The sequence below is a fragment of the Triticum dicoccoides genome, chromosome 5B (genome assembly GCF_002162155.2).
Source record: "Triticum dicoccoides isolate Atlit2015 ecotype Zavitan chromosome 5B, WEW_v2.0, whole genome shotgun sequence".
Classification (NCBI taxonomy): Eukaryota; Viridiplantae; Streptophyta; class Magnoliopsida; order Poales; family Poaceae; genus Triticum; species Triticum dicoccoides.
Window position 1 is genome coordinate 704,476,189 of NC_041389.1, and position 13,726 is coordinate 704,489,914.

Below are 13,726 nucleotides of genomic sequence, written 5' to 3' on the forward strand. Positions count from 1 at the left end.
CCGGATCCACATGTGTGGATAGTTTTAGGCCAAAGTAGCTTAGTTTTTAGGCTGTTCATCGTCTTGCTTCGGCGGCGGCGGTGGTGGCGCTGAATAAAGTTTTCTCAGATCCTACTCTGACAAGGCGATCGATCCTATGGTTGGGGATGGATTTGAAATCCAGTCTATTCAAGCAAGGATGGTACGGCGGTGGCGGCATCCTCGTGGTGGATCTGTGTCCTCGGGCTCCGTCTTTGTGATGGCGTTTTCTCCAGCGTCGGCGCGGAGCTTCAGAGGTAGTCCAGGGACGGATGCAAATTATAGTCTGCATCGATGGCATCTGAAAGATGGTGGATCGTGTGATGGGTTCGTGGTACGTGGATGGTAGGTATGATTTCCTCCTCCGGCGTCTTAGTCATGTATGGGTGCCAGATCTGGAGTTTGATGGTGTGTCCGGGGTGTTGCCCCGGTCTGATTCATTCAACGGTAATAGTTTCGCTTTTGGTGAGCCACCTTGGAGGTCCGCAAAGCTGCATATCGACGATGGAGCTACATTGAGCTTGGGTGTGGATGTGATCCGTCATTTTTTTTCTTTGGTGGCTGTTGTGGATATGCCATAGACAAGTGACGTGCGTTGGTGTCAAGCTCTGAGGTTTTTCGGTCTTATTTGTAATTTTACTCCTTGGCTGGTGTTCCTTTGTGCAAGGCTAGCGTTATGTTATTTTTCCAGTTTTGCCAGGTCGGTGCGTACATGACTTGTACTATGATCCTTATGATATAAATGAGACACGTATTATCATGCAAAAAAAACACTAGATTCTAATCCATATCTAAATCTGTAAGGATGCAAACTAATTTTAAATTTGCATTAACAATAGATAGTGAACCAATTAATATTTAAACACAAGGATACCGGCCTATAGCCAATCTTATTGTTTGTGTAATTATATATATATATATAGTACGGTAAAATGAAAGAATATTAATGGGTCCATAGCTCAGTGGTAGAGCAATTGACTGTAGATCAATAGGTCATCGTTTCGAACCCGGTTGGGCCCTGTTTTTTTTCTTTCTATGTTTATTTCTTCATTCAACTACTATCTTGGCCTTCCACACCATCTCGCAAGTACTTAGTATTTACTCTCTTTTTTACCTTATTAGCTTTATTCCTTCTCAATCCCATTATGTACTTTTTGGCATCACGGATATTCTTTGACAGAATTGTTATGCATACATTACATGGTTACTGCTATTCTAATAGATTAGTTACTTAAAATTGTATATTATATTCTGTAGAGGATGATAGGCTGATATACGTGTTTTTAGACATCTAGGAAGAACTATCCAATTAGGCCCCTTCAAGAGAATATAAGAATAGTTCATCAAACTTGTTTGAAAAAAGCCAATTCATGTTTTGTGCATGCACACCTTGTGTTTATGTGTTTCCTTTCTCATTATGTATGACTTACCTGTTATAATTTGTGTCACGGTGTAGATCTTGTGTGCATGACTTGCTTATGTTTTGAGTTTGAGTTGTTAGTGTTTCATCTGTGACTTGTTTGGAAATTATGCCTGTGATTACCCCTGAGAAATGTTTGTATGTTTTTTTGCCCTATGCTATGTGTGGGAATTGCCTGGACTGCCTTCATGGAGTTTGCCATGTTTTCATGCAAAGAAATGATGTTGTGTAGAAGAAAAAAACGCCTTAGCGCAGCTTGCCAGAATCCCTTGGCCCCTTCTTGTCTTTCTTCATTACCTTGGTTATGAGAACATAATTCCATATGGACGCTCTTGGGCTTGCTTGTATTGGCTCATCAACACCCAGTGAATCAAGGTTTCAAGTGCGGTTGATGCAAATAGTTATCAAGTGTTAGGCAAGTTTTGGGAAAATGAAAAACAAAACTAGATAATTGTTGGGGAACGCAGTAATTTCAAAAAAATTCCTATGATCATGCAAGATCTATCTAGGTGATGCATACCAACAAGGGGGAGAGTGTGTCCACGTACCCTCGTAGACCGAAAGGGAAAGTGTTATGTAACGCGGTTGATGTAGTCGAACGTCTTCGCAATCCAACCGATCAAGTACCGAATGCACGACACCTCCGCGATTTTAGGCAATAATGCGGAATATGAAGATGAGCCTAACAATTGCACGTGAGCACAAGGTACTAAGCAAACAACACAAACATGTAAGTAGGCAAGCACAATATAATGTACATAAGTGTAAAGAGACAAGTAACCACAAGTAGAGAGTTAGGGTTAGGAATAACCGCAACTCCGGGAGACGAGGATGTATGCCGATGTTCACTTCCTTGGAGGGAAGCTAGTCACCGTTAGAGAGGTGGATGTTACCACGAAGGCACACCAACGCCACGAAGGCTCACCCTATTCTCCCTTTGAGACAACACCACGGAGGCGTTTCTCAACCACTAGTGGTAGACCTTGGGGTGGTCTCCAAACCCTCACAAACTTTTACGAGGGTAATCACAAAGTTCGATTCCTCTCCGAATGACTCCTACCGCCTAGGAGTCTCCAACCTCCAAGAGTAACAAGAACGATGGGGAAAAGCTCAAAACTTGCTCGAGTCACGAATTCCTTTGGTGCACAGAAGGGGAAGAAGTGGATCTATCACTTGATTGGAGAACTTCTCTCGAATGCTCCTAGAACACTTGGGAATCTGGGATTTAGTGTGGATGAATGAGAGAGAGAGAGAGTGAGGACTGTTCTTGATAGGCTCAAGGTGAATGGTCAACCTTCTCCCGTGGAAGGGAAAGGTATATATATAGGTGGTGGGTAAAAGTGACCGTTTTGGGTACAGGATGGGCCGGACGTCCGGAGAACGTCGGACGTCCGGAGGCACAAATAGGTCCGGACGTCCGACAGTCATCGGACGACCGGCCGCTGTGAAAATGTGAGCCACAACCCAGTGTACAGGATACAGACGTCCGAGCAGGGCCGTACATCCGGAAGACGGACGACCGGAGGGTCCGGACGTCCGTAAAAATGCTTCTGTTGTGAAAGTGTCGGACGTCCGGAGAGTTTCGGACATCCGTAGAAATGCTTTTGTTGTGGAACGCTGGACGTCCGGAAGTGGCCGGACGTCACTTCCGGACGTCCGGGCGATCAAGAAGGACCGGACGTCCGTAGAACACCGGACGTCCGAAGGCAAGGTATAGAAATAGTAGCTTTTGAGCAAGTTTTTCACTAGATCCATCGATCCCCTCTTAATAGTGCGGGATCCCTATACTCAAGAACAAAACATAAATGAAGTCAACATCTTGTATCTCCATTCTTGAGTTATATGCTTTTTGTCCCTAGTCATGATCCATGCACACGGTCTTTGGAACATAATCCTGAGATATACTTGATAAACATGATTAGTCCCGAGCATATGTGTTGTCATCAACATCAAAATATGATTAAGGGCATGATTGCACTTTTAATCTCCCCCTTTTTGGTAGTTGATGACAACTCATATGCATACTCATAATAGTAATCGGAAGTATTTGTTGTGGAGCTCAATAACCATAATAAGAATGAGTAGCGAGCGAGCTCCCCTTCAAAGTGATACCATAGATACTACTAAAACAAAGTGATGAGGGCTCCCCCTCAAAATGATGCCTCCAGTATAACCAAATTTCATACACACGATAATCAAGAGTTAAACTTTATATAAATTCATCACATGTAGATTCACCAAATCTCAGATTCAACAAACTCATAACATAGGTTCAGTACAAGCTAAAACACATCCATAACAATAAGTTTGATTACATAATGAGCTAGAATAACATGCATATGGAGCCTACTCCCCCTTTGGCATCAAGTATCCAAAGAAAATAGAGAACTAGGGGGAAAACATAATAGCATTAGAGATCATCCTCATCATCATCATCATGAACACCACTGCCACCAACCTCGTTGAATAAATCAGCCCACTCAGGACCGGAGGGAAAACCAAAGTCAGAAGGGGGGTCTGCAGGAAGACGCTCATCCTCACTCACATCATACACTCCTGAGTCTCTCAGACGAGCCTTCAGAGCGTTCTTGGAAGTGACCATGCGAGTGACCACATCGTGGTGTTGGGAGAAATGGTAGGTGAACATCTTCATCATGACTGAGTGAGCCTTCCCAAGAAAACGAGCAATGCGCCCAAAGGGGACAGCACTGGAAGGAGGATGGGTAGCATGAGAAGGAACACTAGCGGCGGTGCGAGTAGCAGTAGAGGGAGGAGGAGGAACATGATCAGCCGCCATGTGAGCGGGAATGACCCATCGCTCATGTACATGAGTGCGGGCAATAGGAAAGGGAGCTACACTTTCGATAAAAGCCTGAATAAAAGGTGCATGAGGAAAAGCCCTCTTGTGCTGGAAGCTAGCAAGGCGGATCTCATGCCATAGAAAGTGTGGAACATTGATCTTCCCTTTAGAAGATGCGAAGAGGCGATGCATGAGATCAATGTAGTAGCTGCTGCAGGAGCCCTTGTCACCCATCTTGGGATAGATGGTGCGGATGATACACTGATAAATGATGTTGAATGGAAAGCGCCAAATGGAGACTTGGTTTAGACCCTTTTGTTTTTCAGTGGCAGACAAAGTTGATATGGGTCTAAGGAGATCCGCACAGACCGCAATGCCCTTGGGCTTATGGTTGGGGTCATCCTTGTGGATTTTGAACCCAGTGTCGGGAAATCCAAGGGCAGTGACAAACTGAGCATAAGATGCTGTGAGTGCAGTGTCGGAGGTCATCCATGTGACAGTGTTATCAGGAGCAAAGTAACATGTGGCATAAAACTGATGGATGGCAGCGTGGTTAAAATCATGTTGAAAGGCGAATGGAGCAGCTAGATTGGACGACTCAATGAGCTCAATGGCTCCCGGATATTTCTCTGGATGAGTGCGAATGTGCTCAAGATCAATGCAAACATGAAGTGACAAGCCCTTAGGGATGACAATCGTGGTGAAGATGTTAGCTTGGACATTTGTGCGAAAGCGACTATCCCGAGAATCCCTAACGACAGTAAATTGATCTACATCACGATGCAATTTAAGATATGAAGTTTTTGGCACCTTGTTGAAACTCTTAATATGACGGCCGAGTGGAAGTGGAGGCTCAATTGAGATGTGGCGAGCATCACCGTGGGGTTGCACCGGAGGAGGAGGAGGAGGGTGAAAGGTTGGACGACGAGTGCCCGGCTTGGGTGCAGCGACGCGAACACCAACCATTGGGGACGGATCCACCTCCTCAAGCTCATCCTCAAAGTCCGACCCCTCCGAGGAGGAATCACTGGATGAGCTGGGAGAACGAGTGGCACGTTTCCGAGGGCGATTTTCCTCCTGGGAGTCGTCGGAGCCACCACGATGAGACGGACGAGCCGGCCCTCCGGCGACTTGCTTGCGAGCTGAGTGCTTGGACCGAGGAATCATGACCTAGGGGAGAAGGAAGGCACATATCAACACCCCTCCATAGATCAGGGTGAATGCATGATGGGGGAAGGTTGTGCCCTACCTTGAAAGGAAGAACACGGAGGAGACGAGCGGCGTGCTGGAGCAGGTGGCCGACGGGCTGGACGAGCTGGAGCAGCGCCAAGCGGGTTGCAGATCCGCGGAGGAGAGAAGCCCCCGGCGAGGGGCATGGCGGCGTGCGGCCGCGGTGAGTGGCCACACGGCAGGAGTGGCAGCGGCGGTGGGGAACGAGCGGATAGAGGATGTGGTCAGTTGAGAAACCCTACCGCGCAGTATATATAGTGGCCAGTAAAAACGTCCGGACGTCCGGAGTCGAATATGCGTCCGGACGACCGGAGTCGTGACCAACAGAAAGTAGAGGATGACAGAGATGATTCTACGGACGACCGACGGCTTCGGACGACCGGACAGATTGTAACAGAAAGTTTGTTATGGACGTCCGGAGTCTTACGGATGTCCGTCGTTTCGGCGTCTAGGCCAACTAAGGGAACCCGAGTGGATTTTACGGACGTCCGGAGAGGCCGGACGACCGGTCGATGGTAATCAAAGAAGAATTTACGGACGTCCGGATGCCTATGGACGACCGGCATTGAAGAACCACACGGACGTCCGGAACCTACAGACGTCCGACGCCAGAAGTTTGACAGGAGGCAAAGGTGCAAGTGCTGATCATGATGAGGAGAAGGCAATTTTTGTCCACAGTAAAAAAAATTATTTATGTAGTAACTAATACCCTACCTCACCCAATCATAGCCATATACTACAAGTGGTGGCTAATGCCACAATGTCTGAGTAGACATGACATGACATGGAAAGATTTGAACTTTGAGTGCATAGTCACTACTCCATCATGTTAAAGCACCATAGGTCTAGACCCATGGTTACTTTGAGAGTGTTGGTTCTTTTTATGCATTGAGTAGGGTGAGAACATTCATGAATTGAATGTCTCCCCCTAAGTATATGCCTACATCATGACAAGCATTAGATTCATGCATGAATGGGTACTAGATTTCACATAATGTTGTCAAGCTCCAAGATACCAAGTTCACGCCTAAGTCGACAGAACCTTGCTTCATCTAAAGGTTTGGTGAAGATATCTGCTAGTTGAAAATCTCTGCCAATGTGATCAATGTGAATATCACCCTTTTCAAGATGATCTCTCAAGAAATGATACCTAATATCAATGTGTTTGGTGCGAAGATGATCTTTGGGGTTCTCAGCAATATTGATGGCACTTTCATTATCACATAGAAGAGGCACATTTCTATAGGTGATACCGTAATCCTTCAAAGTTTGCCTCATCCATAATAACTGAGTTGCACAACTAGCGGCAGCAATGTATTCAGCTTCTGCGGTAGATAGAGCAATACAATTTTGTTTCTTCGAGGACCAACTCACCAAGGATCGTCCAAGAAACTGACATGCACCGGATGTGGACTTACGATCCACTTTGTCTCCAGCCCAATCCGCATCCGTGTACCCAATGAGATCAAACTTAGCATCCTTGGGGTACTAGAGGCCCAACTTTGGGGTGTGAACAAGGTATCTAAGAATATGCTTAACCGCCTTATGATGACTTTCCATAGGGAAAGCTTGAAATCTAGCACACATGCATACACTGAACATGATGTCTGGTCTAGATGCACAAAGATAAAGCAATGAACCAATCATAGAGCGGTAAGTAGATGGGTCGAAAGGAGTACCATTTGTGTCTTTAGTGAGAGTAATTTTGGTTGGCATGGGTGTCTTGCATGGACTAGCATCAGACATACCAAACTTTTCTAGAATATCCTTGAGGTACTTTGCTTGAGATAAGAAAATTCCTTCTTGAAATTGTTGAATTTGAAATCCGAGAAAGAATTTCAAATCCGTATTGAGTGACATTTCAAAATTCTTGGTCATTGAAGCTGCAAACTTCTTGCACAAATGAATGTTAGGAGAACCAAAAATGATGTCATCTACATAGATTTGGCATAGGATCAAATCACCCTTGTCCCTCTTAGTAAAAAGAGTGGGATCGATCACCCCTCTCACAAAACCATCATCGAGTAAAAACTTCTTCAGATGATCATACCAAGCACGAGGTGCTTGTTTGAGGCCATACAAAGCCTTATGAAGTTTATACACATAGTCTTTGTGAAAGGGATCAACGAACCCGGGTGGTTGTGACACATATACTTCTTCTTGTAGAGGACCGTTAAGGAAAGCACTCTTCACATCCATTTGATGTAATGTAAAACCATTGAAAGCGGCATAAGCAAGTAAGATGTGAATGGATTCAAGACGGGAAACGGGGGCAAAGGTCTCACCAAAGTCCAAACCTTCAACTTGTGAGTACCCTTGTGCCACTAACCTTGCCTTGTTGCGAATGATTACACCATTTTCATCTTGATTGTTCTTGAAAATCCATTTTGTTCCAATGACGTTGTGCTCGGTAGATGGCCTCTTGACTAATGACCACACTTGGTTGCGTTCAAAACTGTTCAACTCTTCTTGCATAGCAACTAGCCAATCGTTGTCCATCAATGCCTCTTGTACCTTGAGTGGCTCAATACTAGACACAAACGAGAAGTGAGCACAAAAGTTTGTCAAATGTTTACGAGTGACTCTACCTTCCGAGATGCCGGTGAGGATTTTGTCAACATCAACACGACCGGCCACTCGAGGCATGATGGAGGTGAGGGTTTCACGAGGTTCAACTTCATGTCCATCATCCACATCTTCAACATATGGATCATTCACGTGTGGAGGAATATCTTCGTGTTCATGTTGCATTTGTTGAGGTTCATCATCAATGATTGGACTTTCTTGTTCTTGCTCTTGATGATGATCTTGTTCTTGATGATTATCATTAAGAGAGACTTGATCATCCTCTTCAACATGGGCTAAGGGTATCGGTTGAACAATAGGAGCTTGTGGTGGTATGGATGTTGAAGTAGTTTGATGATGTGTGAGACCTCCATCTTCTTCTTCATCATCATGAGGTTCTTGTTCCATAGGAAGAAGTACACCAACACCCATGGTCAAAATGTCTTGAGAAGAATCTTCCTCACCTACATCACTTAGATCAACTTACTACCCATGGGAGCCATTAAATTCATCAAACACCATGTCACAAGTTTCTACAACACATCCATTGGATTTGTTGTAGACTCTATAGGCGTGAGAGTTTGATCCATAACCAACAAATATACCTTCAATTGTTTTGGATTGAAATTTTCCTAACCGTTCTCTTTTGTTGAGGATGAAACATTTGCACCCAAATACACGAAAGTACTTGACATTTGGCTTGTTTCTAGTTAGAAGCTCATATGGAGTCTTTTCCAATATAGTGCGGAGGAAGAGCCGGTTTGATGCATGGCATGCGGTATTGACAGCTTCGGCCCAAAAACTATGTGGTGATTTGTATTCATCCAACATGGACCTTGCCATCTCTACAAGTGTACGGTTCTTCCTTTCGGCTACACCATTTTGCTGAGGAGTGTATGGAGCTGAATATTGATGCTCAATCCCTTCATCACTAAGAAATTCTTCCAAGGTATAGTTCTTGAACTCAGAGCCATTGTCACTTCTTATTGCCCGGATTTCTTTGTCAAACTTGCATTGGGCTTGCTTGGCAAAATCAATGAAGGTGATCTTCGTTTCGTCCTTGGACTTGAGGAAGAACACCCATGTATATCTTGAGTAATCATCAACAATGACAAGCCCATACTTTTTTCGACCAAGACTATCCCATGAAGGAGGCCCAAAAAGATCCACATGAAGGAGCTCCAGGGGCCTTGAAGTAGATACTATGTTCTTGGGTCGGTGCTTTGATTGATGTTGCTTCCCGGCTATGCATGCACTACACACACGATCTGTCCTTTTGAACCTCCACCAAACATAATGCTCATGAATGGTTGAATTGCTTCCATGAAATCGTAGAGCAATTTGCTATCTCCGGTCATATGATTTGTACATCCACTATCAATCACCCATTTCACTCCACCGGAGAAGCTTACCTACACACAATTTAGGACTTGGTTAGAGGCACCCATTTTGCAATGGGACCTCTCAGGTTAGTTACAAGGGTCTTAGGGACCCAAATAGCATAGAACCGGAATGCATTTCGAGGACCAACAAATTTTGCAAAGACTTCTCCATCCTTAGTCTTACGAAGTACATAGGAAGGAGGCATGAACTCTTTAGGCTTGTTGAGAGTGGGCATGCCCCTTGTGGCCTTCCCACTCACAACCTTACCTTTCTCCTTGTGCCCTTCTCTTACAAATGTTTCGTTTAGAGGAGTTGTGCACTTTTGGGAGGACGTCTTCTTCTTGCTTGTGCTCGGGTCAAACCCAAGTCCCTCTTTGGCAAACACCTCATTGTGTTGACTCAAAATCTCATCAAGATTCTTTTGCCCTTGAGCACATGTCATGAGACCTTTCTCAATTTGAGCCTTGACAAAACGATTTTCCTCAAGAATAGATGCTAGATCACTACTAGAGTTAGTAGCACAAGCATCAACATTTATAATAGGGGAAGAGTAAGCCTTGGCTAAAGTTTCAAGATAAGTAAGTTTGAGCGTCTCAAAACTCTTTCTAAGAATGGTGAGCTCTCCTTCCTTAGTCTTGAGAGACACGGATAGAAGCTCACAATCCTTAGATAGAGAAGCATGAGACTTCACAAGCTTACTTTTATCATTCATTAACTCTTCGCAAGAGTCAATAGCCTTTTTTAAGGAGGCAACATCATTAGTGTGAACATCAATATTTGCACCAATTTTTAAGCATAGTTCATCATTTCGTGCTTCCTCATATTGGACTTTCCGCTCAAGGATTTCACACTTTTCCTTTTCCTCGGTGACGAGGGTTTCGAGTTCCTTAATGGTGATGGTGTGCTTACTCACCATCTCCATAAGCATACGAAACATAGTGAGTTTCTTTCCTTTGAGGGAGCACATGAACTTATTAAGTTTAGCAATCATAGGATCATCTAGATCATCATCCTCATAGCTATCCTCCGCATCAAGATACTCATCACTAGGAGTAGAAGGTGTGAAAAGAGGAGGATTTGATCGTGGAGTTACCTTGACCTTGTCAGAAGAGCTTTGGTCCTCTCCTTCTTCAACCATGGCCTTTGCCATTAGGCACTTGTGAGCGTTGCCCTTGTAATCTTTCATGTAGTTGTAGGTGACCATGTCACCACTCTTGTTTACTAACCTCAACGTGTTTTGAGAGTCTTGAGCAACTCCGGCAACACCACTAACATCATCCGGATCAGATTCTTCCTGAGCAACCATTGCCTTTCCATCTCTCTTCTTGAGCTTGGAGTTCAAAGGATTTGGCAACTTCTTCTTGGAAAAGGTCTTGGGAAACCTTGGTTTATTTTCTCTCTTCTCATAAGGGCACTCGTTGGAGAAGTGATTGGTTTCTTCACAGTTGTAGCATTTTCTTACTTTCTTCTTTTGAAATCTTCCCTTGAATTTTCCGGCGCTAAACTTCTTGACAAAAAGAGCCATGTCTTCATACGAAGGGCCCTCATCGGAGTCAATCTCATTACCATCTTCATCATCATCATCTTCTTCTTCTTCTTCACTTTGCTCATCTTCACATACTTGCTTGGCCTTCAATGCAAGATTGATCTTTGATGATGGGGAACCATGCATGGCAAGATGTTTTGTGGCATTAGCCTTTGACTCTTCAAATAGTTGGAAGGTGGATATGATGTCATATGTAGTCATTTTCTTGAAGGTATGGTGTTGTCTTATATCCCACACCATTTGATGATGATATGGAGCAAGAGCATGAAGCAACTTATCCACAAGAAACCTCTTAGTCATGTTGAATCCATCTTTGTGTCTTGTCACACTCACATGAATCAATATCCGCAGTGAGAGTCAAGAGACGCTCAAGGAGTTGATTGGGGGTTTCACCTTTTTCCATACAAAAGTTTTGCAATTGCCCCTTGGCAATTTCATATTGAGCACTCCGGAGGGTAGAAGTGCCAGTCCTGGATCGTATAATACTTTCCCATAGTTCCTTGGCACTTCTGATGTGTATGAACGGTCTCCTTTGCTTTTCATCCATACCTCTCCTTATACACATGATTGCCGTGTCATTGAGGTTCTTGTCATATATTTCTCTTGGTGTGGGGTTCTTTGGATCAACCACATGATAGCCATACTCTATAATCTCCAGCATCTCATCGTTTCCATGTCGAAGATGATCCTGCATAGCAACTCTCCACAAAGAAAAATCAGAAGTAGCACTAAATAAAGGAGGTTTGCCTTGAGGATTATATCTTGGTTTCTCAACCTGAGGTCTTGCATAAAGCCAAGGAACACTGGTGTGTTCATTGCTAGGAGGTTGTTGACCAAGTGATGATGTAGGCACGGTTGGCCTCGAACCCACACCACTTGAGTGTGGTGCAAGCACCGCGGACAACGTGGCTAATCTCAGTTGGACCAAGGCCTCAAGAGAAGCATCATGCTCCTCTTTTTGCTTAGCAAGGGCCCGTTCTAGATCCTGAGACGTAAAGGACTTGACTTCCGAAGAAACCTCGCCTTTATCCTTAGATCTACAACTAGGGGAGTCCCATCTGGGTTCATCTCGCTCTAGGGCGGTTAAGCCACAAGAATAGAGCACGAGGCTCTGATACCAATTGAAAGGATCGAGATGGACCTAGAGGGGGGGTTAATAGGTACAATTACAAATTTTATTTATTACTTGGCAATTTTAGGCAATAATGCGTAATATGAAGATGAGCCTAACAATTGCACGTGAGCACAAGGTACTAAGCAAACAACACAAACACGTAAGTAGGCAAGCACAATATAATGTACGTAAGTGTAAAGAGACAAGTAACCACAAGTAGAGAGTTAGGGTTAGGAATAACCGCAACTCCGGGAGACGAGGATGTATGCCGATGTTCACTTCCTTGGAGGGAAGCTAGTCACCGTTAGAGAGGTGGATGTTACCACGAAGGCACACCAATGCCACGAAGGCTCACCCTATTCTCCCTTTGAGACAACACCACGGAGGCGTTTCTCAACCACTAGTGGTAGACCTTGGGGTGGTCTCCAAACCCTCACAAACTTTTCCGAGGGTAATCACAAAGTTCGATTCCTCTCCAATGACTCCTACCGCCTAGGAGTCTCCAACCTCCAAGAGTAACAAGAACGATGGGGAAAAGCTCAAAACTTGCTCGAGTCACGAATTCCTTTGGTGCACAGAAGGGGAAGAAGTGGATCTATCACTTGATTGGAGAACTTCTCTCAAATGCTCCTAGAACACTTGGGAATCTAGGATTTAGTGTGGATGAATGAGAGAGAGAGTGAGGAGTGTTCTTGATAGGCTCAAGGTGAATGGTCAACCTTCTCCTGTGGAAGGGAAAGGTATATATATATAGGTGGTGGGTAAAAGTGACCGTTTTGGGTACAGGATGGGCCGGACGTCCGGAGAACGTCGGACGTCCGGAGGCACAAATAGGTCCGGACGTCCGACAGTCATCGGACGACCGACCACTGTGAAAATGTGAGCCACAACCCAGTGTACAGGATACGGACGTCCGAGCAGGGCCGGACATCCGGAGCACAGATGACCGGAGGGTCCGGACGTCCGTAAAAATGCTTCTGTTGTGAAAGTGTCGGACGTCCGGAGAGTTCCGGACATCCGTAGAAATGATTTTGTTGTGGAACGCCGGACGTCCGGAAGTGGCCAGACGTCCGGGCAATCAAGAAGGACCGGACGTCCGAAGGCAAGGTATAGAAATAGTAGCTTTTGAGCAAGTTTTTCACTAGATCCATCGATCCCCTCTTAATAGTGCGGGATCCCTATACTCAAGAACAAAACATAAATGAAGTCAACATCTTGTATCTCCATTCTTGAGTTATATGCTTTTTGTCCCTAGTCATGATCCATGCACACGGTCTTTGGAACATAATCCTGAGATATACTTGATAAACATGATTAGTCTCGAGCATATGTGTTTTCATCAACATCAAAATATGATTAAGGGCATGATTGCACTTTCAGCGTGCCAAGCATAGGGAGTCCTACTAGGACTCCCAAGTCCTAGTAGGATTCCCTTTCCTATTCGGAGTAGGAGAGAAGGAAAGAGAGGGAGAGGGAGAAGGAAAGGGGGGCTGCGCCCCCACTCCTTGTCCAATTCGGTTTGGGCAGGAGGGAGGCGCGCGCCACCTCTTGTCCCTTCTCCACTCTCTCCACTAAAGCCCAATATGGCCCATTACTTCTCCCGGTGAATTCCCGTAACTCCCCGGTACTTCAAAAAATATCTGAATCACT

General features: G+C 44.8%; 1 non-coding gene across 1 annotated transcript; it reads left to right on the top strand.

Moving 5' to 3' along the window:
• The first annotated feature begins 966 nt into the window (after window positions 1-966).
• TRNAY-GUA lies at window positions 967-1,038 on the top strand. The gene has a single exon. It is a non-coding gene; the product is annotated as a tRNA-Tyr (tRNA).
• Window positions 1,039-13,726: the final 12,688 nt, after the last annotated feature.